At 35.1% G+C, this 27,583-nt stretch overlaps 1 long non-coding RNA gene across 1 annotated transcript; it reads left to right on the top strand.

The window, feature by feature from the left end:
* The first annotated feature begins 17,922 nt into the window (after positions 1-17,922).
* LOC122195862 (uncharacterized) lies at positions 17,923-19,258 on the top strand. Its single transcript, XR_006186821.2, has 2 exons — positions 17,923-18,582; positions 18,663-19,258. It is a non-coding gene; the product is annotated as an uncharacterized LOC122195862 (long non-coding RNA).
* Positions 19,259-27,583: the final 8,325 nt, after the last annotated feature.

Genomic DNA, 27,583 nt, shown 5'->3' on the forward strand with positions numbered 1-27,583 from the left:
CTATACGATATCTTGAGAATGGAAGAATATATAATCCCTTATCTAGAGGACACGCTATCTGATAAGATCAAAGTTGACAGCGGCTTTTGAAAGCTACGATTGCTGATCAGGTTCTGAAGTCATATGGAAAATAGTTATTAGACTTATCCAAGTGGGAGACTGTTGGATTAGTGTCTAAGTCCATAACTATTTTGGTATGTACTTGACCCGATTATGAGCATGGTCCTTTTGGGTTGCCTTCACCATAGCAATATGTAGGATGAATTACGGAGAGAAAGGTTTAAATATGATTTATTAATATATTATGAGAATAATATATTAAAGGAGAAATCATATTGTTTAATTAATATTAGTCAATAATTAATTATGAATTAATTTTGTGGCTAAAAGAGATTAATTAAATTTAGGGGACTGGACTGTAATTATTGGATAATTGAGTTATTGGGCTAAGGAATGCTAAAGGAATAAGGGGTGAACGAAATTATGATGGAATCCCATCATATTTTCGTCCATGGCCTTATCCAGAAGGTTTCATGGGCTGCTTAGAGTTTAAGCTGTCCATTAGGGTTTTGACTGAAACCCTAGCAGCCCACACAAGTATATAAAGGACCCCTTAGGCTCCCAAAACGTGGACAACTGATTCTTTAGGGTTTCTAGTCGTTTTTGGGCAGCCTCTTTCCTTCTCCTCTTCATCCAAGTTGTATATGGTGTTTGTGACTCCATTAGAGGTGCAACACTTGAGGCACTAAGCTTTCTAAGGTCATTCCAAGCAAGGAATTGATTGTTATTGCTATATAACAATCAAAGGTAATTCTCTAAACCCTAATTCAGTTTATAACATGTTAGATCTAAGTTTATTAGTCTTGGATTCAAAGCATGTACAATAGAGAAACCTAGATCCAAGCATTAGGGTTTGTATGAGCACATATGATTGTTTCTTATGTCTAAAACCCATCAGTTATGATAGTAATCGGTTAGGTCGGTATCCTGGTAGGGATGTGCTATGTATGTGATCTGCTAAGATCGGCTTGATTAGTTGTGAATTGATATATGATTATATGTTTATGTGCACATGGTTGTTGGACTGGGGTTAGGTTGAGGCCAGTCCTGCTTTGTGTTGTAGGCCAACATACCCAGGGCGGACCAGTTATCCCGAAGGCCCAACGAGTGGTCCGGATAGACTGTAGGCCCCAAGAGGGCGGACCAGACGTGCCGAGGCTTGGAGAGTGGACCAGGCCGACTAAAGGCCCGGTACAGGCGGACCAGTCATACTCTAGACTCAGAGAGTGGACCAGATGGATTAAAGGCCCGGTGCAGGCGGACCAATCACACTGTAGACTCGATGTATATGGTTAGACTCAGAGGGTGGACCAGGTGGACTGAAGGCCCGGTGCGGCGGACCAGTCACACAGTAGACCCGTAGTGCATGGTTGTTCTGTTTATGACATGATATGTGTAACATCCGAAAAACACAACCAATTTAAAATTTTCAAAGCAACCCGATTTTCATTAAAATGTTCACAAAAAGGTTTTCAATATAATTCATTTAAGTATTCCCAGAATCACGTTGTTACAAAATCATGAGGAACGGTACGATCGCGCCTTCGCCTTGCCACGGTCTCCTGAAGAACCTGAAAAACATTAAACCACAACTGTAAGCCCGAAAGCTTAGTGAGATACCCCCAAAATACCAACCACGCATACGCCTTTCCAGGCCGTGACCTTCCGGTCCAAAACATATAAATCATACATAACAAAACAGATCATAGAACAATCATGCATATCGGGTCTATCGTGACTGGTCCGCCTTATCAGGCCTTCAGTCCGTCGGATCCATCCTCCGGGTCTAGTCATGTCCTCCGAGTCTACAGTGGGGTTGGTCCGCCCGCATTGGGCCTTCAACCCACCTGGTCCACTCTCCGAGTCTACAGTGTGACTGGTCCGCCCGCATCGGGCCTTCAGTCATCCTGGTCCACTCTCCGAGCCTCGGCACGTCTGGTCCGCCCTCGTGGGGCCTACAGCCTATCCGGACCGCTCGCTGGGCCTTCGGAACAACCGGTCCGCCCTGGGTATCTTGGCCTACAGCACAAAGCAGGACCCGCCTCAACCCATCTCTAATCCAAACAACCATGTGCACAAAACATACAGTCATAATCAACAAACCGAGTAAACAGATCACATAGCATATCATTACCCTAACCGGGCTACCGCCCTATTCGATCACTAGCATAGCATTACTCAGCATATCGAGAACTGACCTTTACAAGGTCCCCTAGCATGTACCATCCTAACTACCAGGATGTAGACACAACCAGCACTAACATGATAAACGTAACTGAATCTCAATACAATAAAGGGCCGGCCTTGGTGCCTTAGACCCTGTTGATATAGTGAGGATAACTCACCTCGAACTGACGGCTGAAAAGATAAGATCCCGCTGCTCCGAACTCTGACACAACTCCTCCACTGAACATCAAACAATAACCCAATAAACTCCCATGATTACCAAAATACCCCTGGAAGACAACTGGTCAACCCTGGACAGGACAAAGTCAACCCCTGACAGACCCTACTCGCCGAGTCAACCCGATGACTCGCCGAGTCCTTATACTCAGAACTTCCCTCACCTAGCGACCCTACTCGCCGAGTCACCCCAAGACTCGTCGAGTGCAACAACTCTGAGTCCACTCGCACCCAATTCACCGAGTCGTCCCTCGACTCACCGATTCATCGACTCAACCAGAAATATTGGGACTTCCTCGACAAGACTCGCCGAGTCCAACTGAACTCGTCGAGTCCAAGGCCATCTTCAACCTACTCGCCGAGTTGTTCTTCCAACTCGTCGAGTTCATGGCCATCTTCAACCTACTCGCCGAGTTGTTCTTCCAACTCGTCGAGTTCAAGGCCATCTTCAAGCAACTCGTCGAGTCCACCCATGTGACTCGCCGAGTTCCACCAGTCTGAATCCATACAGAAGCATCTCAGGCCATGCAATTGATCCAAAACATAGATCCAACCTCCTACAATCCAACCATCACGTAAAGTAGCAACCTTTACGTGAATCAAACGAGATCTAGGCCATTTCCACCTTAAAACCAAGGTTTGGGACATGATAGCTTCATTCATAGCACAAAGGTTGGGACTTTAATGCACTCAATGACTCCTCCATTCCAGATCTGAGGTAGCAACCTCAGATCCATCCTCCAACACCAAAATGTCACACAACCAAGCATCCCACCCAACCCCAAATGATGAAACTAGGAATGCACAGCTTAAGGACGAAGATATTACCTCCAAAAGATGCCTCAATAACAGCTAAACACGAATCCAAGCAAAGCCCTTTGATCCAACCCACTTCTCCTTCAAGATTTCTTCAACCAACACCTCTCCAAGCCTTAACTTGCTCCACAAAAGATTTCTCCACGAACTTAGGGCCTCTGGAACTCAAGGGGGAAACAAGGGAGGCTGTGGAGGGGTGCAAGGTTCTTTATATAGGGCTCAACACCGGAAATTAGGGTTTTCCTCATACAGCACCTACTCGCCGAGTCCATACTTGGACTCGCCGAGTAGGCCACTCGGCACGCGACCATGACCGCGACCGGACTCGCCGAGTCTATCCATGGACTCGCCGAGTCACCCTCTAAAACTTACACTTTCAGCCCTTCAACTCTACTCTTGCGATTCCGGGATGTTACAATATGTTGGTTGTATGGTATAAGTGGTTGGTATTTTGGAGGTAACTCATTAAGCTTCCGGGCTTACAGTTTCAGTGTATTGTTTCAGGTACTTCAGGAGACCGTGGCAAGGCGAAGACGTGATCGTACCGCTCCTCATGTTTTATGACTTATGTGATATGGTTCTGAGAAATACTCTGATGTTTAAACTATTTTGGAAACAAATGTATGAACTTAATGGTTTTGAAGGAATTAAAATGTTTTAAATTGGCTTGAATTTTATGGGTGTTACAATTATTATTATTATTATTATTATTATTGTTATTATTATTATTATTATTATTATTATCATCTAATTACATATTAAAAACATAATTTTTATTTTTTAAACGTATCTTAAAACGCTTCGTAATATATAAATAAGTTCGTAAAGGAATAGAAACATACGTATAAAACGCCTTTATTAACGTATCAAAACACCTTATAGATGTTTTAAAATGTCTTTATAGATGTAGAAATACGTAATAAAATGATTTTATATATGTATAAAAAACGTATATATACATTTGAAGTGAATACATAATAATAATAACAATAATAATAATAATAATAATAATACATAAATGATGAGTATAAACATAAAAAATGTCCCACCTTAGGGGTAAGCCCATGGATTGTTGGCCAGGAGCTTTTTTTGTTCGAATAAAAACTTTATGCGTATAAAAACATCATTTATATTTATAAAAAAAAAGCTTATAAAACTTATTTATACATTAAAAACATACTAATTCGTTTTTATACATATTAAAAACATTATTTAATAAATTAATTATATATTTATATATTTTAATGTATTAAAAACATATTCATATGTGTTTACATGTTTAAAAGTAAATTTATATTTATTTATATGTTTTTAAATATATATATATATATATATATATATATATATATATATATATATATATATATATAAATACATGTAAATACATTTTTTAAAAACAATACATATAAATATATAAATACGTTTTTATAAAAATAAATATAAATATCTTTTTTGTAAAAAAAAACTGATAATAATAATAATAATAATAATAATAATAATAATAATAATAATAATAATAATAATAATAATTGTATTAAAATTTGGTTATATGTTACTCCTTCCGTCTCAAAATTATAGTCCATCTTTCGTTTGTGATTTGTTCCAAAATAATAGTCCATTTCTAAAAATAAATAACATTTTTTCCAAAATATTCCTCATTATTACTTAACCAACTAAACATTTAATGGAACATTAAATGTAAATTAAGACAAAACTGTCATATTATTAAATAAAGTTAGTGATAATTAATGTTTTTATTAATTTGTGTGTTTTTTTTTATCGGTGGACAATAATGTTGAGAAGGATGAAGTATATTAATTAATTTAGTGTAAATAACAGCAAATATGTTTCTAAGCAGCTTAGTTGTAGGCCGTTTGAGTTTTAGTAGGTGCGTCCTTGTAGGTCAGTAGTATGTAGCCTATGTGGCACACTAAGTATGTAATCCAGTGGCGGACGCAGACTGTTTTAGTAGGGGTATCCCTCATACTTCAAACGGATACACCTAATAGAACAAATTAAAAAAAAAAAAAAAAAAAAAAAAAAAAAATTTACACTACGAGCCGGAAATTGAAGAGTGGCCCCCATTACCAACTTAAGGAGTTTTATGACATTAAGACACTAATTTAAAATAAATCATAAGGATAATTGTGAACCAATTATTTCTTTAATTAAGTTATTTTTTGTAATTAAGAAAAAAATATTTTAAAAGTGGATAAATAAATATATAAGGGCAATATGGAAAAAGTGAAAGAGATAACAAGGAAGGTAGTTTTCCAGAGGAATTTTAGGGATTATTACTAAAGAAATAATTATTTTATTTTGTTTATATCAATTGGAATTTTAATGTTTGAATTTTAAAATGAAAATTTAATCATGATTTTTATAAAAAAAAAAAAATACATACTTTACAAAGACACTGCATATTCATGTTAGAATGTCCATGACAACATGTTATGGTGAATATCATTACAAAATTATTAAAAAAATCAATTAACAAATACAGATTCATACTAGAATGTATGAACTCAATTCAGAATTAAACATTAATTTAATATTCATACTTGAAGATAATGCATGTTCACATTTGAATATCCAAAAATTAATTTCGATTAACAAGATAAGTCATACGATTTCCATTATGAATATACAAATATTATATGCAATAAGCAATGTATACAACTAACAAAATTCCATTACGAATATACATATATGATCCATGTCTTGTATAATTTATATTTGAATATAATTGAAAAAGAACATGCGAGTGGTGGACAGTGAAGTGGCCTCATAGAAAAAATGATTTCTTCAACATCAATTTGTCTTGTTCACCTGATCAGATCATGTAAGGTATTAACCATTTATATAATGCTTAAAAAGAATCCATTAAAAATAAGATTTTTTTAAAATTACATGTAAAGCCGATGCTTTCATATCCCTTTATAAGGCTTGGTCAAAAACTCAGAATAGTATTTTAAGAGATGCTCCACATTTATATTTATATATATTATTATATAGATTAATTTTATGTTCCGTGGAAAAGTAGTTTACTAGGTTACTGTTCCTTGGATTAGTTAGTGTAACTAGGTTAGTTTTATCCCATCGGTTCACCGTTTCAAATAATTTGTCTTCCATCACCGCTTCCATCAGTGACTCGATCCTTCTCGATTCTTTACATAAGCTCTCCACCCCCGATTTTCTCCTGTAAGTTCCAATCAGGTTCTCAGGGGTTGTTTGGCTAAGCTTATTAATGACTTATTTTCTAAGCTAATTTTATAAGTCATAATAATCTCTGAAGTTGAAAAATAAGTTATAAAAAAGAAAAACAAGCCATAAATCCTTTAGGATTTTTACCCGTCACCAACACCAATCGATTTCCATTTACCCCGCAAGAACCGCTTGACGATGATGGATTTCGACACTCTGAAGCCGTCGCCGGTAATATTTGTTACCTGAAGCGTGATTATTTCTTCAAAGAAGCGATGCTTTCTTTGGGGCTTTGTTAAGCCAACCATAAGCGCTTTGAATATCATCTTCTCTCCACCGGTGACGCCTTTTATTTAAGTTCTTCTCCATCTTTTGTTGTCGGTATCTGAATGAATTCTCTAAAGATAAAGATGATTTCGAAACCTACTGCATCGATTTACACTGTTTTGTGGTTCAATTGACTGTAAGGTGTTTTTTTTACTTTGCATTTGATTACATATGTTGAGTTATTGTAACTGTAATCTTTAATTTCTTTTTTCATTTGGAAACAAAAGGAATTCATATCCAAACTCTTCATCTATTAGGTTAAGCATTTTTAACCATTCTGATATTTGATGTTTGCAATAAATGTTCGCTCTTCATGGATTTGTACAGAAAAAGAACTTTCTGGTTTATGTATCTGATTATTCTCAAGGATTTTGGGTCAGCTTTGGATTTTGGGTCTATAACAATTCAATCGATTCCCCCTTCTGCTACCTTGAACTCTGGTAAAATTTCTATCTCTCTTTCTATGCACAAACAATCCAATGTCTTTTGCTTCTTACATGTGATCATTTAAATGAAACATTAGTGGTTGAAATCATCTCCACAATTGCATTTTTTTTATAATTCTACAACCAACTTTTATTATCTATTACTTATCTATGTCGTTTGTATTGTTGGTCACATGAACATTTGTAGATGGTCATTGAATTTCATTTGCCCACCAAGTGTTTGACCATTTGTTTGAGTGACTTTTGCAACAACCAATATTAGAGCAAGTTGTGGTCACTGTTGGTTATTTTCATAACCAAAAACGTAAAATACGGAAGCATAAACATTGGATCTTTAATCTCGAATCTGATTAAAAGAAACTTAAACATGAAAGAATGATTACATACCTGATTTCATTATAATCTTCGGATTTGAAGAACTAGAGTTGGGTTTTCCAGTTGATCTCAAGAGCTCTTTTTAAAATCGCTCAACAAACCCTAAACGAATTTACATGTGTAATTTTGTGTGTATTGATTTTCTCCTCATCACATGTATTTATAGATGGATATAAACCCAAATGTGAGAGATGGAAGGGATCTTGAGGATCTTGAGTCAAACCGGGAACTCAACCCACATGGTAAGTAAATATTCTATAAATCGGTCCATCAACAATTTATATTCTTACCATAATAAATTGATTTCATGATAACATACATATATATGAAGTGGTCTCATAATTATCTAACAATCTCCCACTGGACCACAAATATATAAATGTACATATAACTGTATAAGCGCTTTAATGAATGTTATCATAATATTGGTACCCTTAAACAATCTCGTCCACTAATCATAATAGTATAGGATCAAAGCGGTCTTCGTTACAATTTACGTAACTAAACCTATCAATGGTCACATATACATATATAACTAACGACATAGATTAAACATGAAGTGTGATTTTAAAATATAAATAGATTTCCAACGAGTTCCTTTTTAACTTGAAGTGAGATCAAACTTCAAATAAGTGCAACTAATAATGGAGTTAACCGAATTCTTAATTCTGTACAGAAAAACATATTCTTAAACAAGACATAGCGCACCATAAAACTCCCACTAAAACCAAATATCACACCAACATGTGTAGTATGCTCATGAAAGACCTAGGGAGGTAATCCCTTTATGAGCGGATCCGCTTTTATGGAGTTTGTTCATATGTGCTATATATATTTCCATTTTGCACTATTGTGTTAACAGAAGGAAACTTGATGTCAATATGCCTTGACTTAATAGAACTTCTGTCATTGGAATATAACATTGTTGATTTATTATCACAACTTTAATGGTCTTTCAATACCAATAATGTGTACCCTCGTGACAAATTTTCGCAACCATATTCCATGCTATAAATTATGATGCCATTATGGAAGATGCTACCGAATTTTATTCCATGAACTGGCTCATCATGTTAAAATGTAAAAGTATCCCGATATGGATCGGTAACCATTTTGGCATCTAATAAAATCAGATTTTTAATAAAAATGATCTCCAAAACATCTGATTTCCTATAGTTGAGCATATAGGCTTTTGTTATATATAGATATCTCAAAATTCATTTGGCTACTTTCTTATGATCCAAACTTGGGTTGCATAGATATCGACCAAAAACCAGAAAGATAAATTTACTCCCACACAATATCATTTACTATATTTACCCCTAAACCAAAAGAGATAATAAATTGATGAAAAATGTGGTACCACGCATAGGATATCCAAAGTTGAGGTTGTTGAGTTTGTGTATTCAAAATAGGAGATTGAAAAACATTCCCGATCACTGATTCATAATTTGCATACCATCAAAAGCAATAATAGGAATCAAGATTGATTCCTCCTTAAGGACAATGTTTTAACCTTGTTTCTCCCCCAAACTCAACATCCTCAAAGAATGTTGCTCTATCCAAAATGAATGGTCAATATCCATGCAATTGAGAACTAACATAATGTCCTCATTGTATTCCTTAAAGTTAATCTCATTGAGTAAGAATCATAAATGTGATCAATGTTAACAGATATAATACCATAATTCAAATTTCTGTTTTGAGAATATAGACAAATCTACTTTTATGCTCATTAATCCATAAACCGTAATCAATAATTTCAATTTATGACATCTTTACAAGGTATCAACGCAACATTAATATCAAGTCTTTGGACAGTAATACTAACTTGAAAGAGATATCCTTATTTTAGAGATATACATTGACAATAAATCATATCAATTAACAAGCCCCTCTTTGGATTGACTTATTAATCACATGGAACCAAAAAATTGTCACATGTTTATCACCACACATGTGTTTATTCGACCAAATATTAGTCTATCTTTGGGTCGACTAATACCTGCATTAATAAACACATAAACTATAAAATTTTGATAATAAGAATTGACAATATACCATGTCAACTAATAAGTCCCTCTTTGGATTGACTTATTAATGACATGTAACCTAAAAAATTGTCACATATTTATCATCAAACATGTGTTTATCCGACCAAATATTAACCTACATTTGGGTCGATTAATATCTGTATTAATAAACACAAACCAAAAAATTTAAGTTCTTTGTAAATTAATTTTCACAAAAGAGATCGCTTTGGCGATATATTGTGTCAATTAATTTACCCTTAAAATAAATAATATGTCATAAATAAAATTTATCAATAACCCAAAATACGTTTAAAAATTTCCATAAACGTTATCGCATATTTTCATGAAACCAAAATTTGATAATATAATGAAAAACATTATCAAACAAATTGATCATATTAAAATAACCAATTTAATAAAACGGTTACGTACAACGTTTGCGAGACTTAAATTAAAATGCAAACGAAAATAAAAAAAAATTCGAAATTCATCTTATTTTATACTCAAAATGAAATTCAATTTCATTGTGAACCCAAAATTATTTAATCCCCACACTTTGAAACCCAAAATTATGGCCATATATATAATAAGGTTATAATAAACACAAAATACACCTTTCATCAACCGGAAAATTCTATTAACCTTATTAGAACTTAAATGGATTTTTTTTTCGCTTAAATTGCATAAAAAATTGAATCCTTCAACTTTATCTACATACTATGGTTTTAAAAAAATACCAGATGAAGGGTTATGTGGCACGTCTTAAAAAAATAATAATAATAAATAAGGCAAGAGAAATAGAGAATTACATCTTTATAGAGGTTAATAAAATACCAAAATCTTGTGAATAGAAGTAGTTTACATTCTTTTTATCCAACAAAACCTATGCATGCAAAAGTTTAATAGGCAGTGTGGTCAAATGGTTCGACCTAAACATATACCTTTTGGTACTAATTGGAGAATTAAAAAATATATATATATATATATATATATATATATATATATATATATATATATATATATATATACAAATGAAGCAACCAAAGGGTAAGATCAATTAACAACCTTATCACCGGATAAACATATTTTTGTGTAAAAAAACGTGTAAATTAATCCAGACCTCAAGAACGGAACAAAAACATATTTATTTTGCTTACTTTCTCTCTACGTCGGTCAATAAACTATAGCATATATTGAAACAAAGAAAAATGCAATCTTGACGTAGAGAGTGGAAACATGTATGTTTATGTTCCTTAAATCTTAAACAAACATTTTCTTGTAACAGATTCAAGTAAGCTCTAATACCAATTGTTAGTTATTTTCATAACCAAAAACGTAAAACACGGAAGCATAAACATTGGATCTTTAATCTCGAATCTGATTAAAAGAAACTTAAACATGAAAGAATGATTACATACCTGATTTCATTATAATCTTCAGATTTGAAGAACTAGAGTTGGGTTTTCCAATTAATCTCAAGAGCTCTCTTTAAAATCGCTCAGCAAAGCAAACCCTAAACGAATTTACATGTGTAATTTCGTGTGTATTGATTTTCTCCTCATCACATGTATTTATAGATGGATATAAACCCAAATGTGAGAGATGGAAGGGATCTTGAGTCAAACCGGGAACTCAACCCACATGGTAAGTAAATATTCTATAAATCGGTCCATCAACAATTTATATTCTTACCATAATAAATTGATTTCATGATAACATTACATATATATGAAGTGGTCCCATAATTATCTAACAGTCACATGTTAGCAACTCTTGGTGACTTCAATGGATTTATGTAACTATGTTTATGTTACTCTTAACAGTTAATTATTCGATGCTTATTGATTATTCACTCATGGATTATATTTTATATTTCGTCACAAAGAAACATTTTCTCTCAAGGCAAAGTATAGAAGAAGCACAACGTATTTTTACTATTATACTTTTTTTACTGCTAAAAAAGATAAAATTTCTGGAAACACTTGTACTTTCTGTTAGAAATTACAAATTAAATGAAAATTGCATACCTTCTGTTCACATTTTATGAACAAAAAACACAAGGCTAGTGAGCAATGGAGAAAACAAACGTTGATTAATAAAAGAAACCAACATAAAGACATGAGAGTAGATGTGCGAAGCTGTGTATATTAACAAAAGCTATTGGAAAATATATACATTAAGCAATTGTTTAGATTACTCATTTTATGAAATTAATAAAAAAAACAAAAACCAAACACCATAAGATCATAAAGGGGACATGTAAATACTAAGTCATTGACAAAGTTTATTAGACATATAAGAAGCATTTGTAACTCGAATATTGAAATTGATGCCTCCCAAGTTAATAGTCAAGAAACCATCTTCCATTGAAGGTAACTTTTCGAAGGTTTATTGTGGTTCCTACCTCTAAAAAATGGTGACCTCAGAGTTCTAGCGTGAGAGAGGATTATTCCGTCAATAGGAAATGACAGTATTGTGTCGTCTATAGAGACGATATATACTCGTTAACGCATTTTATGGAAACCCTAGACTCCTTTATTGTAGGGAATCTAGTTATTATCCTATTAATTATATATTTAAAACAATTAAAATATCCTTAATTTGTTTGGTTAAACACCAAAAAAAACCTTTATAAATGATTAGCTGACACTTGTCATCACCTACTCATTTTATCTCTTGTCTTTACGTCAACTTATCTCCATCCTTTCTAATAAATAAAGTTTTTTTTTTCTACTTGTCACACTTTAATTTAATTTGTCAAATATTATTTTGTGGTTATTTTGAAATTTTTTTTTCTACATGTCATTTTATAAGTTTTTCTAATTTATTAAATTATACATAATATTTTAATATAATAATTACAAAAAATGTAGTAATAAATGAAAATTAATTTCGCTAATAAACTTACCTTTTTTTATTTTCTAAATTCCCAAAATTAAAGTCATTACTTTCTTTTCTTTATTTAAATTATTTTTAAAATTTAAAAGATAAAAAAAAAATTCCATTATAATAAGTCCTTATTTTTCTTGTTTTCTTATAAATTCAAAATTCTCAAATATTTTGACATTTATATTTAATATTTTTTAAATTAATGCATGTAATACATGTCTCTCATACCTAGTATATTCTGATAAATGAATAAGTTTATTCTCCTATTGACAAATGTCATAATAATAGAAATCTTCATTAATATTACTAGGTTATAACCCGTGGACACTACGGATAAGAAATTAAAAAAATAAAAATAAAATTATAACTTAATTATTGAGCAATATAATGAAAAATTTAATAATTAGGAAAGCAAAGTTGGTACATTATTCAATCGGCAAACAAGCATTTCAAACAAAAAGCTTGTGTACATCTCCTCTCCCTACCTAATAAAAGAGTAGCAAATTTGTCACGTGTCAATCAATTAGAGCTTGAAATTAATTATTTGTAACTTGTCAGTCTTAGGTTTTTTCTCATTAATTACATTTACATTAATTCACTCATCCCTTTGATTTGTAATATCTGTTGCCTAATTTATTACAATAACTGTTATTCAATAAATGTAATTTCAAACAATCACGTCACCTTTATGCAATTTCGTCAAATATACTAAATCCATACATAACACCTATTCATTTTTACAATGTAATTTTTAAATTTTCAAATAAAACAACTGTACAATATACTCAATATATATACAAATATTTACCTCATATGCACTGAATATTCACGAATTTAACGTTATTTTTCTTCATTACTTCACAAATAAATATTGTCTGCTATATATCTTCAAAATATATTTCACATTTTTATTTAAAACAACGATTATAATTTTATATAAATACAAAAATATATATCTTAATTAATAATTTATTTATAATAATTGATTAGTAATTATAAGTTTTTTTTATAAATATTTAATTTATTTTATAACCGTGGTTCCCACAGGTTATAACCTAGTAATCTAATACATGTCTTTCATACCTAGGATTCTCATAAATGAATAAGTTTATTCTTTTATTGACAGGTGTCATAATATTAGAAATCTTTATTAATATTATATACCACCTATCATGCCACATGCCGACTTATTAACTATCAATTTCAAATTTTAAAATTTCAATTTTCTACTCTAATTACATTAAATTAATAGTTGATTTTTTATTTCAAATTTCAAATTTTAAATTTCACACTTTAATTACATTAAATGAATAACATCAGAATAAAAAATAAAATAAAATTAATATATATTATAAATTATATAATTTCATGTATTTATTTCAAATAATTTATTTGAAATAATTGATTAATAATTTATTTGAAATATTTTCATGTATTTCATGTATTAATAATTTATTTAAAATAATTTATTCTCTAATTAAATACAAGAGTTGATTAATTATTAATAATCATATTTATAATAGATATTCAAAATGTGTCACTTTGATAAAGGCGTGACCTTATAGAATCATATGTTATTAACGATATCATTCAATAATTATTCTTGAGCATATAGATACATCAATTATAGCAACATACTTTATACATATATGAATATGATATCATCATACTTAAATTGCATCTTAATACATTAATATAATACACATTCAAAGTTTAAAGACATTGATTAGGGTTGTCAATTTATGATACGACACGACAAAAATACACGACACGAAACGAAATGGGAACGAAATCAAAATTCGAATTCGTTTTCGTGTCGTGTTCGTGTCAAGTATAAAAAACACGATGTCGTGTCGTGTCGTGTTCGTGTTTACAAATTCACACGAAATTGACACGATTGAGCATATGTTTGTCGTGTTTGTCATTTTTATCGTGTTATATATGATTAAATATGAATTAAATAAAATAATAATTATGTAATATTATCTTTGTCGTGTCATGTCGTGTTGTCATTTTTTAATTGATTCGTTTTCGTGTTAGTGAAAAAAAAACACGACATCGTGTCGTGTCGTGTTCGTGTTACGAAAAACATTGTCGTGTCGTGCCGTGTCAGACAAAACCACGACACGACGGCCCGATTTGACAGGCCTAACATTGATGTGCTTTTACATTATTGCATACAGCAGGTCCTTAAAAGCAACAAATTTGAAGGTGTCAGTAATAATAATAAACATATTTGAATTCATGGGTGCACATTAAAAACCAAGTAAAAGTTAGATGTTCAAGTATTACTACTAAATTTAAAAAATCAATTAATAATCCCCTCCCCCTTTTTCCCTCCCCTACTCTCCTTTTTCTTCACTCTATCTATGTGTGTGTTTCTCTCTCTCTCTCTCTTTCTATCTCTCTCTCTCTCTCTCTCTATATATATATATATATATATATATATATATATATATATATATATATATATATATATATATATATAGGGAAGAGTTATATGGAAAAAGAATGATTATGGCAACACATATTTGAACCAATGAAAACATGACAACATATCACTTCCACAATAACTTCCATAATACATTACTTGTGAAGAAAGAAATGGACACGTGTCATTTGATTATTGGTTCCAGTAGATGTTGCCCTAGTTATTTGTTTTCCATAGAACTTATTCCTATATATATATATATATATATATATATATATATATATATATATATATATATATATATATATATCCTCCTTCCCCCTCCCCACCTTCCTTCCTCCACACACATACACAATCTCTCTCTCTCTCTCTCTCCCTTTCATTCCCCCTTACTCGTCTCTTTTTATCTCTTTCTTTCTCTATATCATTCTCTTTCTCTATTTATCTATATCTTTCTTTTTCTTTATATCACCCTCCTCCCCTCCTCTTATTAATCACATAAAACCTTTTTGTACACTATGTTTGATGTGTAAACTCTTTTTGTGATAAAAACAATTTGGTGGGCTCTACTAATACCTTTGTACTACAATCTGATATGCCTTTGACAATACCACATGTAGATAGACATGAGAGAATACCAATTCTTGTATATATTCACACCTGTGTACACCTTATCCGTATCCCAATCCATCTGACCCTAAAATATCCATAAATGCCCACACCACCCCCACCTTCCATGCCTAGAGGTGTATAAACCAGTTTTTTCACCAAACTGAATAAGTTTTGGTTAACTAAAGTCAATCCGAATTGAATTAAAGTAAGGTTGGTTTCAAACTTGTTTAAATAAAAAATTTCTCGAAACTATGCAAATTAGATTGGACCAGATTAGGAAAAAACGGTTTAGAAAACCCAATAGAAACAACATACTTAACTCTAATAACATCCATTACTTGTATATTTCTCATGTTGTAAGTAAAAGAAAATATAGTATATTTCTCAATGGAAAACATGGTTGTAACAACTCCCTTTGTGATGCTTATATTTCTGACTTTGAGCATATTGATATCAGTTATACCAAGTACATGGTTGGAAACCAATGTTTTGTATGTAAGACTAGTTGTGTTTCTAGGAAAAACTGGCTATTTGCATTTCCTCAAAAAAGAAAAAATCATTTTCAAACTGAATTGACTTATTGATTCTTGAAATCCAGTTTTAACAATAATATTGTCAAATCAGTTTAAATGTCGGTTGAAATTAAGAATGAACCAGTTTCATCCAAACTAGTTTAGAAGCGGGTCGAATTAGGAACATAACCAATTTCCCCGGTAAGGAATTTTTTTTTTTTGAAACCACAAACTAACTAATCTAGTCCTAAGTAAACCATCTATGTCTCCATTGAGACTTGAACCCCTGACCTCTCATATGAGATGGTCACTCCATACCGAGACTTGAACCCCGATAAGGAAATTATTCAATGTGAGGGAAATGATGTTCTCGTGAAATTCAATTGTTTAACATCGTAGGAAAAAAAAAACTAACATAAATTTAGACAATTATTTTCCCCGAGGAGATTAATTTCCTTTTGATAAGCATCAAATATTTTCATTTTGGTGAATAATTTCCATATGGAGTAATTTGTTGTTTTTTGATTCGTATTTACAATAACTTATTTCTTTGTGTTTATCTATTGGATGCATTTTGTCAAAAATAAATTAGTTCTAGCTATATATTTTAATTTAGTATGGTTTCAGTTTATAGTTAGGACGTGTAATAGTATATTTTCCTTCGCAAAACAAGTCATGTTACAAGGAACATATTGTCATGTATATAATTCTTTTTATAGGGTTTGTATTTTTTTGATCGAATAGGAAATTGGAAATTTTATTTTTCCATTACTCATGAATTGATTTTCCATACCTTGCAAAAAAAAAAAAATAGTGTCTTTATGATATAATTTGTTGTTTGAATTTCAATGTTAATTCTATATCTACTCTAATAAATGAATGTTTTTTTTATTACATGTGACACTCTTTTTCAATTTGTCAAATGTGATTTTCTGGTTATTTTGAATTAACTTATTTTCTACATGTCATTTCATGGGTTTTCCTATTTTAATAAATTCTATATAATATTTTTGTGTAATAATTATAATAAATGTAGCAATTTTATTAAATATCAATTTTATTAATGGACTTACTTTTTTAATTCAAAAATTTCAAATTAAAGCCCATTAATTTATTTTGTTTATTTATTTAAATTTAAAAGATAAAAAAAATCAAATTTTAAAAATTCATTATTTTTCTTATTTTTTTTATAAATCCAAAGTTGTTAAATATTAAGACCTTTATATTTATCTTTTTTAGTTAACCCATGTAATACGTGAGTCTTATACCTAGTAATAAATATGGAAGAGTTGTCATAGTAATCTGTTTAATCTCTCTCTCTTTCTCTCTCTCCAATTATAATGGATGTTACTTCCTTTTTTGAATAGTTGTTAGTTTAACACTTCTTTATTAGCCAAATGGACTAGCCACAATTTATATCAATGTTACATAGAATGGACAACCGTATGATAATAAGTTGATTTTTAGTTTAATAAATTTCACTAATCATCATAACGTATCCATTTAATTGTTGGTGGAGATTCCACAAAAACACCGACATAAGATCGATCCAATATATATATATATATATATATATATATATATATATATATATATATATATATATATATATATATATATATATATATATATATTCAAATGAAAACACTTTTTAAAAACAATTGAGAATATTTTTTCATATGTATATTCAAATGAAAACATTTCTTAAAAATAATTGAGAACATTTTTTCATATATATATATATTCAAATGAAAACATTTCTTAAAAACATTTCTTAAAAACAATTGAGAACATTTCTTAAAAACAATTGAGAACATTTTTTCATATATATATATATATATTCAAATAAAAACATTTCTTAAAAACAATTGAGAACATTTTTTCATAGATAATTTTCTTATCTTTCACTCTCTCTATATACATCTCTCCTCTTTCTCTCTCCACATATCTGTTCTTTCTCTCTCTACATATCTCTCATATTTCTCTCTCTACCCGAACCACCGTCACCATCAAATACTTCCACCGGAACCACCGTAATGACATCGGAACTACCTAACGTCGCCGGAATCACCGTAATGACTCCGAAACCAACCTAATTTCGTCGGAATCATCGAGCTGCTTCTTCACACTCTCTGGATCTGTTTGGTTTCCCGATATCAATTCCCGATCTCCAGCTCCACTTATTGCCATCTTCTTCCTTTAGCAACCACCTCCTCTACCTCTTCACTTACCGGCATCTCCCTCGCCTCCCTCTGTTTGAGGTAACAGTAGAAGAAAGGAGTGCCACTAGGTCGTTTCACCTGCCACAGTTACCACCTTCGTTCTCTGCGACAATCTGCTCCAGCAACTTCCTTTGACCTTTGGCCACCGTGACCAACTTCCCAAACTCAATGTCCACCAGAATCCACATGTGGTTCCTCGAAAGAAGTGAAGTAGAAGAGGATCCAAGTTTTGAATGCCTACATGTCTCAGAGGTAGAAATCTCCACCATAATCAGATACAATCGCGTTGGACATAAGATTGAGGAAATCTGACCGCCTCATTTTTATTCCAGGAGCTGGAAAACAATAGCTGTATTGTTCAATCGATCTTACAAGGGTTATATGACTCGATCAATGAGCATATCAGCTGATGGACTCCTATTTCCTAGATGAGTGGTGGCGATGAGATCGAAAGTAGATGTGGCCTAGGTTTTTCATCGACAATTGGTATGGTGTGGGTGCGGAGGAAACAGGAAGCTACACGAGAACAAAGAACTCAAGAAGTTCGTGGAGCGTTCGAGTCTCACGTTTCTTTATTTTCTGGTTCCCAATATGGTGTTGCTGCTGCGACATGGATTTTAGTCTCGAGCTTCATCGGAGAAGAAAGATCGCCAGATAGGGAGCATCGGTCGGAGATGAAGATAACATTGGAAGATTATTTGTGTTGGATGCGTTTTTCTGGAAATGAATTGTGTCGACGTTTAATAAGGAGGTAAGACGTAATTTCAAGTTAATAGTTAGGTCAAATATTATTTGGGCTTAAGTTAAAGCTAAGTTTTGGGCTATCTAATTAGTTTAGTATTTTTAAAACCAAACATCTATTTCTTTTGCATATTGGATTCATCTAATTAATACCTTATTTAATTTTTGAGAAATAGATAACGCAAAATTATATAGATTAAAAGGATATTAGTTTATAAGAATGTATTTTATAAATAGAACACAACTTTTCAACAACATTTTGTATCTATAAAAGAGATATCATATAAATATAATGAATATTTTTTTTAAATACATTTAATCATTTGTGATTAATAGATATAATCATATTTGATTATAAATCATATGTAATTAAAAGATATAATGTAACATCCCAAAAATACAGTCTAAAAATTTCGTTTTAAATTAATAATAAAACCATAGTCATCGAACATCATATAGAAATCATAAACAGTGTATCTCAAAATATCATAATAATTGTCAAAATATCAGAGTATAAACTTCCCAGGCTAAAAAGATGGTGTGTGCACTGCAATCTTCCTGAGCTCCTCTTTTGAAAACTGAGTACCTGAAACCAAAACTGAAATTGTAAGCATGAAGCTTAGTGAGCTCCCCCAAACTACCACATACCATACAATAACATATAAAGCACATACTGGGTCTTGCTCACTGCATCAGACCGAAGTCCGGAACTAACTAGGGCCTTGCCCTCTACATCGGACCGAAGTCCGGAACTGACTAGGGCCTTGTTCTTTGCATCAAACTGATGTCCGAAACTGACTAGGGCCTTGCCCACTGCATCGGACCAAAGTATGGAACTAACTAGGGCCTTGCCCACTGCATCAGACCGAAGTCCGGAACTAACTAGGGCCTTGCCTACTGCATCGGACCGAAATCCGGAACTAACTAGGGCCTTGCCCACTGCATCGGACCGAAGTCCGGATCTGACTGAACATAGCATAACATAATCATAACATATACAATAACACATATACTGCATCGGACCGCAGTCCGCAACACATAACACATAGACATGCATGAATCACAAAGACATCAAGCATACTGAACTACTTCTCGGGACCACCCCAGCATCGGACCGAAGTCTGGAACTACTGCTATCTAATCGGGTCGGCATTGTGGGTGTAGACCAGTTCCTACTCGAAGGAAACTCACCTCACATGCTGAAGTCCCGCTGACAAAACCATAGCTATTGGATGACAGATTCCCGATCTGTCAATATCAAAATAACACCCAATTAATAATTGGGTTCCAACTCATAGTCATAAGTCCATGCTTGGGTAAGAGATTACCTTACCCCAATGTTAGCTTGAATCAAGCCCAAGGCCCAATCCAAAGGCCCAAAGGTCTAATAATGGACCAAAGCCCAACTATGGCCCATTTATGGCCCAATTTTCCCAATTGGGCCCAAATCTCTACATGGTCTTGATCAAAAGCCCAACCATTTAGTTCAGTCCAACATTTGGCATTCTAATGGCCCATTATCATATAACCATCAAGGCCCAAACTATGACCCAATTTTCCAAATTGGGCCCAAACCCTCATATGGGCCTTACCCTAAGACCATTAAATTATTCTAATCCGTTTGCTTGCTCTTGGATGGTCCATTATTATCCCAATCACCAAGGCCAAATAGGAAGGCCCAACTCAAGTCCAAGTGAAATTAGGGTTTCAGATAAAATGACAATTAAGGTTAAGTGTTTCTCACTTAACTCATTAAGGACTTAATCCATTAAGTCCTGTACTCTACTAGATAAATGATATGGAATAATTTGGGCTTAATTACACAATCCAATCCCAATGGCCCAAAGGTGGGTCCCAATAAGTCTAAGGCCCAAATACTCACAATTAGGGATTTCTACCCAAACATGGCCCAATAGGCCCAAAATTAATCTTTAAGCCGATTAGGGTCTTGCTAGGTCCATTAGGGTTTTGCTTGGGGGGCACCACCCACTACCACCTCGGGTAGTGGTGGTCAACGGCGGTTCACGGTGGCGGACACCACCTTACGATGGTGGTTATGGTTCTTTTCATTACATTTTCTACTAATTACAAATACAAGTTTTTAATCCATAAATAAACACACACACACACACACACTAACTACTCTAACACACACACAACCACTCTAGTGGTGGCCGGCGGCAGCCACCACCTCACGGTGGTGGTGGTGGCTTTTCCCATGAACTCCAGCTAGGCAAAACACACACACATACTTTAGATTGCACACAACCCTCCAGCCACCCACCTGGTGGCTCAAGGGGACAACAACGATGATTTTGGGATGGCAACCACCACCTCACGGTGGTGGCGTTGGTTTCTGTTGGTTCCTAGACAAGTAGCACCACACCCACGCGACTTCATTTGCAAGACGCACCCATCCACCCAACTGGTGGTGTTTGGCAATGGCAGCAACAACTCAAGCGGCTCATCGGTGGCATAACGGTGGCTAACAACGGCGATGATGTACAGCTGGACAAGGTGGCAACAACGATGTACCATCAGAAAGAAATGGAGAAAAGAGAAGGCTGAGCGACGGGGAACTGAGCAAGGGAACGCACCTGTAACATCCCAAAATTCAAGAGTAAAAATTTCTTTTAATAAAACATTACTTAAAGCAAAATCATCAATCCAAAACATAATCAGAGTATTAATTTCCAAAAACACATGTTCGTTATCAGAGTAAAACATTCCCAGGCTGTCTAATCTATGGTGTGTGCCATGCGATCACCCCGAGCTCTTCCCTCCGCTACCGGAAGTACCTGAAACCAAAACTGAAAACCGTAAGCACGAAGCTTAGTGAGTTCCCCACCCTACCACATACCATACATAACCACATACTACACATACTGGGCCACGCTCGCTATTCTGGGCCTCGCCCCTACCTTGGGCCTCGCCCGCTACAACGGCCCCGCCTGGCTTCGAGCCTCGCTCGGATACAGATTTGTTTCACTTAGGCCTCGCCTGTCACTGGGTCTCGCCCGCCAACATATAATAGCACATAAACATATCACATCACATAAGCTAAACATATACTAACGGATCCTATCATAAGGCCTCGCCTATCCTGGGCCTCGTCCTTGTCCTGCTACGGAGGAGTCATGGAACCCCGTCCATGCTCCTACTGATAGTGAGATACGGGCCCAACCCACACTCACTCTTTCCCTAACTTGGGCCTCGCCCTTGATCTGTTGCTAATGAGATGTGGAACACCATCCACACTCTGCTATTGGTGAGATACGGGACCTCGCCCACACTCACCTCCCTACCAGGCACATACAAGTATCACACAGACAACAACTATAAACTAACATATAAACCATTCCTTGGGCACCCGCCCGCTATCATTGGACCTCGTCCTGACTATCATACTAGCATACTGTGCCTAGGGCTAACCCCCGGGTCTTCTACTCATAACTACATGGGCCGGCATTATGGCCTTAGACCCATTCACACAAAGGGAAACTCACCTGCACTTGCTGAACTTGCTGATAGCCCCTCTAGCCGCTATCCGACAACTCTTTGAACTCCTGCTCTACTAGCTCCCCGAGCTACCAATATCAAAGCAACACTTAGTCTAACTGTCCCCCGAAAGTCAACTAAGTCTCTGGTCAAAGTCAAAGTCCTGGTCAAAGTCAACCTTCTAGGTCAACCCTACTCGCCGAGTCTACCTACTGACTCGCCGAGTTCATTAACTCAAAATCCTTTCATCCGTGACTCGACTCGCCGAGTCTACCGATTTCCGAGTCCTGACCTGTCCAACTCACTGAGTCCCTACATAACAGACTGATCCGAGTCTTAACTCGAAGGGTTTGGGGTTTCGCGTCTCGACTCGCCGAGTCCAAGGCAATCTTCAACAGACTCGCCGAGTTGTTCTTACAACTCGCCGAGTTCCTGCCCAACTTCATCCAACTCCCCGAGTCGACCCATGTGACTCGTCGAGTCGCTCTAGTTCTTAATCCATACAGTGGCTTTTCGAGCCATGCAGGGGCTCCAAATCATAGATCCATACTTCCAAAACTCAATCCTCACGTAAAGTTGCAAACTTTACGTATAACTAAAGAGATCTTGGCTCAAAACACACTAGGGCTAGGTTTAAGGACAAAAGGGCTTCACCAACTACTCATCTTCTGATGCTTTATGACATATTGGACCATCCCAACACTAGATCTGAAGTGGCAACAACATATCTAAGCCCCCAAACTCGAATTGGGTCTCAAACAACCATAAAACCCCCAAATCTCATAACAAAAATAGATCTAGATGCAAAGGATGGAAAATAGCAGCTTATTACCTCCAAGATGAACACAAACTGAAGTAGATCTCAGATCTCCACCTCTCCTTTGAAGCAACCTTCTTGATCTTCAAGTTCCTTTCTAAAGTTTCCTTCCTCCAAAGCTATTTCTCTCAAATGGTGGAAGCTCACACGGAATCTAGGGTTTACAGGTTCTCTAGGATGATATGGAGGCTGAGGGAGGGACATAACACCCTTTATATAGGATACAACTCCCGGAATTAGGGGTTTCTTCGTTCAGACCAGACTCGCCAAGTCCCCTTAGCCGACTCGCCGAGTCGGTCACTTACTCCTCGACCCGGATCCCGCTCGGACTCGTCGAGTTCGTCCTTGAACTCGACGAGTCGGCCCTTTGACTTAGGGTTTCCTTTCCTTTCTTGACCTTCCAGATTTTGGGTGTTACAGCACCCGATCACAGCCACCCTCATAGTGGCCCATGGCAGTTTTAGGGAAAGCTTCATCCACAGCCACAACCTCTGATCGATAAACTGATGGTGGCGATAACTCGACGACAGAAGAAACGGAGACGAGGGGGCGGCGGAAAACGATGGCAATAGAACTCAATAGAACCCACCTTGATGAACGACTACTTATTGTCTTCATCGAACCTCGGTGGTTCTCCGGCAGCAGCGTCGCAATGACCACCTTCCATTGTAGTGTATCTGTCGGCGGTAGGCATCCCCGTTGATCGGAATAGCGAATAGAAGGGAGGTGGTGGTGGATGACTTCACTCATGGCGGCTGGAACCTCTTAGGTTTAGGGTTTGGGAGTAATAAGGTGACGGGAAGGAAAGGTCACCGGGTATATCCGCTCCAATACAAATGTCCTTTCACTTTTGTCACATATAGCCCCTCCTTATCAGTTCTTATTCAAATTAAGCCCCAAAATTTACCTTTTAGCCCCCGCCCCCAAGAATCTATTCAATCTAAGTCCATAATTTACCATTTATACCCTGCCTTATGAATTCAATTTCATAATAAATCCTAATAATTACCAAACATACCCCCACTTCTAAAATCCTTCTCAAATTAAATTCAGGAATTTACTAAACAACCGCCAACTATCGAAATTCTTCAAAATTTAGTCTGGGAGTTACATTTATTAATTTATTTGTTTATTTATTAATTAAACGGGGTGTTACTACCCTCCACCACATAATTTGGATTTCGTCCTCGAAATCAACCTTTATAATTCCTCACATGCCAACCTAATCAAGTAACCTGGCCACAACCCTGGGCACACCCAAGACATCTCAGGGCACCCGTGACCAACCCGCGTAGGGTTCTAAAATTGGTAGATAAATGAGTTCCTCGCAACAAGATCACATCTACTCCATCTAAAATTTGCTGTCTCGAGATAGTATGAATCCCTGACAGACTGCCCATACTGAAATCATTATCGATGCACGCAGTCCACTTGTCTCTCAAATGCTTACTTAACTTCTGATAACACGAGGTTCCCATTAGAAACAGAATCATAGATCCCCTTATCCCTACGATTCAATTGTACCTGGCCAACGCTCTGATAACCCCGCTGTGAGTGACTTAGCATAACCCAAGCTATCTGTGATTCTAACCATACATGAAATCCCAAAATAACATTACTGCTGGAGACCTAAAACTGTCTGAAACACTGAACTTCTGGAAACACTGAACTACTACATGACCATTGGTAGCCTCATGTCATGAATGACCTTAAGCAGTCCCCTGCTTCCTTGCTCTCATAACTTTAGTGGCGCTCTGACAGTCTTATCACCGGTTCAACCATATCTAATCCATCTAGGTAATTCCAAAATCCAATCCGTAGATTTCCATATCCTCACTGCTACACCCGAACTGGTGGGTACTATTGTTCCTTCCGCGACCTAACAACGCTCTCACGTTATCTACCAACCTAGTAAATGCTTATGGCTACACCCGTAAACTTATAACACTCTACCACTATTTGGCTGCTAGTGAATGCTATGACTACACCCACAGACTTACAACACTCTATCACTATCTGGCTGCTAGTGAATGCTACAGCTACACCTGCAGACTTACAACACTCTCCATACTGGATCGACACATGCTTGACCCGCACTCACTTGAACTCATGTCCTGACTGAAATCCTCAACCTGATTCCTTAAGGTTTTCTGGAAAACATTACGGGAACACCATCTCCTTATTGGCAAGTTTTTCCGAACTTCCATCTCGCACTATCCTCAAACCATACCGCTGCTTGGGCTGTCTTCCTTCCTGACAAGGATACGAAACTTATCCCAGTTTCAAAGCTTCTCCTACTTCTGAATCCTTGGATGATTCTCCCCCACTTTGATCCAAATAACGTCTTACATCACACAATACTGGAAGGATTCTCAATCCTTCTTATCATTCCATGCCCAATCTGTTGAAAACCACGTTTACCATTGCTAGTGTTTCAATACTAGCCAGTCCAAAAGATCACACCACCTCCATGAACCCAAATAAATCTCCGGTAATAACCCGCTAGACCCAGGAAGCTCCGAATCTCAGTTGGAGACCTCAGAATCTCCAACTGCATCCCAGCCTCTATCTGGGCCGGATCAACTAGTACACCCTTCTGGTTGACAGGGTGCCCAAGGAGTTGCACTTCACGCAACCAGAACTCACATTTGGAGAACCTTGCAAAAAAAATTCTCCCCCTCCTCAAAGTCTCTAGCACCTCCCTCAGGTGCTTCTCGTGCTGCTCCTCAGTCTTGGAATAAACCAAGATGATGTTGTACTCTCCCAATCCCGCAATTTGGGAAATGATCTTTCGCTATCCACTAATAATTCTCGATATGTAGTACGGATCTCACACACTACAAGTTCCCTGGTCTTATCTCATCCTTCCTTGATTCAAGTACGAATCCTCTGCTTTCAGTAGTACGGGCCCATACTGATGGGTTTTGAGCATTCTAACACCCCTAAGTATACAGGAAACCCTATAAAACCTTGGATCTATGTTTGTCTAAAATACATGAAAAATATGATTTCCAAGGTTCATAATCCTATCTAGCATACATGGGGAACTTTTAATCTAAAAGATGGCTAGAATTACATACCTTGTAGTTGATTTGATTCCTTAGAAACCTTGAGATCCTAGCACCCCAAGTGTGATGCCTTAAGTACTTCACACAACACCAAATGCTTTAGAATAACTTTAGAGTATGTATAACACTTGTATAAATTGGCTTGCCCTCTCTTGTTCTTAGTGTCAAGTCACTACTAGAAAAACAGCCTTTTACGACGCTCATTGTGCGTCGTAAAAGGCTTAGACGACGCGCAAATGCGCGTCAAGGAAGGCCTTGTCATAAAGAGAGACGAAGCGCATTTGCGACGCTCATTTACGACGCACAATTATGACGCACGTTTACAACACGCAATGCATATCAAGGAAGGCCCTGTCATAAAGGAAGACGACGCGCATTCGCGTGTCGTGACCTTACGACGCGCGTGTTAATGACACACAATGCGTATCAAGAAAGCCCCTGTCAAGAAAGGCCATGCATAAATTAAGATGACACACATTTTTTGCATATCGTAAATTTAAATGTTTAAAAAAAAATTATATATTTATTAATTTTTAAATTAAATTTGCATTTAGTTTCTCATAATAGAAATAAAATACCATATACAAAAAATACAATCAATTGCATAATATAAAATAAAATTTCATACTCAAACAACAAAATAAATTGCACAAATTATAATGTCATACAAAGAATCATTCAAATGTTAAACAAAAATAATGCATTGCTACATGGGTTATACATTCCTATAAAACTAACAAATAATCATACAACTCTGTTTCTTACTGGAAAGGAATGCCAAACATGATTACAAGTCTCCCTTAATCTTGATTACTCACCTGCTTAAGTAGAATGCTATTATTGAGAAGGTTACCTAGCAACAGAGAAAATCACAACGCCTCTCCCACAATCACAACATCATTTACAGAAAAGGGTTGTCAATTACTTTCATTAATAATTTCATTCAATCACAAAAATATTAAATAAAAGGGTGAAAAAAATAACTTACTTTTGATAAGTTGATCTCCCTTAGAGCAAACACAGCTAAAGCATTGAACAAGACCCTATTTCAAAATTTTGTAAATACATAAATCATGATACCTGATACTGGAATACACACTTTGAGACATGAATTAATACGAGTAGATTA

This window comes from Lactuca sativa, chromosome 9, assembly GCF_002870075.4.
Source record: "Lactuca sativa cultivar Salinas chromosome 9, Lsat_Salinas_v11, whole genome shotgun sequence".
Taxonomy (NCBI): Eukaryota; Viridiplantae; Streptophyta; class Magnoliopsida; order Asterales; family Asteraceae; genus Lactuca; species Lactuca sativa.